This window comes from Folsomia candida, unplaced genomic scaffold (genome assembly GCF_002217175.1).
Source record: "Folsomia candida strain VU population unplaced genomic scaffold, ASM221717v1 Fcan01_Sc031, whole genome shotgun sequence".
Lineage (NCBI taxonomy): Eukaryota > Metazoa > Arthropoda > Collembola > Entomobryomorpha > Isotomidae > Folsomia > Folsomia candida.
Genome location: NW_019091223.1, coordinates 1,419,182 through 1,421,372, shown reverse-complemented (window position 1 = coordinate 1,421,372; position 2,191 = coordinate 1,419,182). Strand labels below are relative to the sequence as shown.

At 35.2% G+C, this 2,191-nt stretch overlaps 1 long non-coding RNA gene across 1 annotated transcript; it reads right to left on the bottom strand.

Moving 5' to 3' along the window:
- Positions 1-233: 233 nt before the first annotated feature.
- Positions 234-1,056, bottom strand: LOC118439185. Its single transcript, XR_004837272.1, has 3 exons — positions 926-1,056; positions 712-800; positions 234-629 (listed from the first exon to the last, which is right to left on the bottom strand). It is a non-coding gene; the product is annotated as an uncharacterized LOC118439185 (long non-coding RNA).
- Positions 1,057-2,191: the final 1,135 nt, after the last annotated feature.

The following is a 2,191-nucleotide window of genomic DNA, read 5'->3' as shown; positions in this document are numbered from 1 at the left end:
TTTTATTCTTCCATTTCCAAACAGTTCTGCGGCTGCAGCCCAATTTTTGCACAATTTCTGTAGGTTTAAGCCCCTGCTGATGCAATGTTTGTATCTCAACTCTAAGATGCTCATGACTTACACGTTTAGTTGTTCCTCCCATGGTAAAAATTTGAAATAAATAACTTCACTGGTTCAAAAGTTCCAGCTGAATTTGTAACAACCGCGCTCCAAAAAATTAATGGGATCGGACTTTATTAACACCCTTTACTATACTTTGTGGTAGCTGAGCAGTTTGGAACGATTGTACATTGAACTTTAGCTTTTCACATTTTGTTTTGCCAAAGACAGACCTTGCTATTTGTGCTTATTTCAAACACACCCAATTTTTTAAACTAGCGAAATAATATTAATTAAACTAAACTTAAATATAATAATTAACGAACTCATATCTAACGATAAGTACTTTTTCGAAATTAATTATACTTAAACTAAAAATCAAGTAATTCACTTCGATAACCTTAATTCCAAGAAGCAATGAAGTATTTATGTCCCCCACTTCCTCTGCTTGGCGTCTTCCGAAATTGTGCATGATGATGGTGCTTGATGGCAGATTACTTCATGTGGTATTGCATTCCTGGTTCCAATTCCTGAGTTAATGTAACAGAAAATTTGTCAGTAAATATTATGGAAAAATAAATAAATTAGAAATGACACAATGCCTCTTATTACCCGACGAGAAATCTGTGCATTTTGGTAAACCTTGGGCAGGTATTTCTGGAATTTTGGATTGGAAAAGCGACACCTCTTCATGGCTGCTCCTGTTAAATGAAAGTTATTTTTTAGTTAGCACTACGCATTTTATAACAAAGTTATCGAAATACGACAGAAACTAAACTTTCTTTAAAGTGAAAAATTAAATAAAATGCTGGAAAAAAATTCTCACCAGAAATTTATGTCGTCACCAGAAATTTATGTCGTATATTTGTAAAGAGAAAATATGTGTGCAGGAATTTGTTGGAAATGACGAACATTTTGTTGGTTCAATTTTGGATATAGTTCAATAATAGATTCGTCAGTCCAAAGGATGTGACTGCGCAATTCTTCACCAAGTCTTTTTTCACTCAAATGGGCACTTTTCTGAAGGAGTTCTTCAAATTTCAGACGGTCATCGATATATTTTTGTGACATGAGAGGTTTTTTTGGTTAGTTTGTAAGCTGTGTGACCCCACTTCGTAGTTTTCACAAATTTTTGCACGGTCACACAGTTAATTTGCTTCTTCTTCTCTTTATAGCGTTTTGAGTCATTTAACTCCCTTGCTCAATTACGTAATGAACTACCGGTTTTCTTGCAAAGTCTGTTTTTAATCATTCTTTTTGTGGTAGGTGACACCTTTCTGGGTCGCCCTGGTCGCTTTTTGTCGTGGACAAAATTTTTATTCTTCCATTTCCAAACAGTTCTGCGGCTGCAGCCCAATTTTTGCACAATTTCTGTAGGTTTAAGCCCCTGCTGATGCAATGTTTGTATCTCAACTCTAAGATGCTCATGACTTACACGTTTAGTTGTTCCTCCCATGGTAAAAATTTGAAATAAATAACTTCACTGGTTCAAAAGTTCCAGCTGAATTTGTAACAACCACGCTCCAAAAAATGCATGGGATCGGACTTTATTAACACCCTTTAGTTGGGATTAGTTTGGCTGAAATAGTGCCAAAAGCACGACATGTAAAAAAACTCATGTGGAAATGAATATGTAGAGTTTGGTGGTTTGATTGTTGGTGCAAAAATCAGGTAAAAGACCTATTGACCTTACAATTAAACGACAAAATACAACAGCAATACATGAACCAATTGAACTCTCCTTTCAAAGAATTTCAACAATTCCCGACTCATTATTACGCAGAATCATCATCGTATCCAGCCTCCATGCAAGAATAAATCCCTGAAGGAAGACAATCCATCCCTCTAAGTAAAGAGATCGATGCGATATATTTTCAACCGTTACATGTATTTATCTTAAATTCGTTGGGATTGAACAAATAACCGTACCCCACATGTTTTTACCTAAATGTGTGAGTCCGTATACAAGAATAGCGAATATGACAGATGTCAAATTGAACAGCTGGCATACAGGTTGGTTTCTCATGTGATTTCATCTCATAATGATTTTTAACATGTACCAGAATATAAATTTCAAATGGAATTAAGAAAA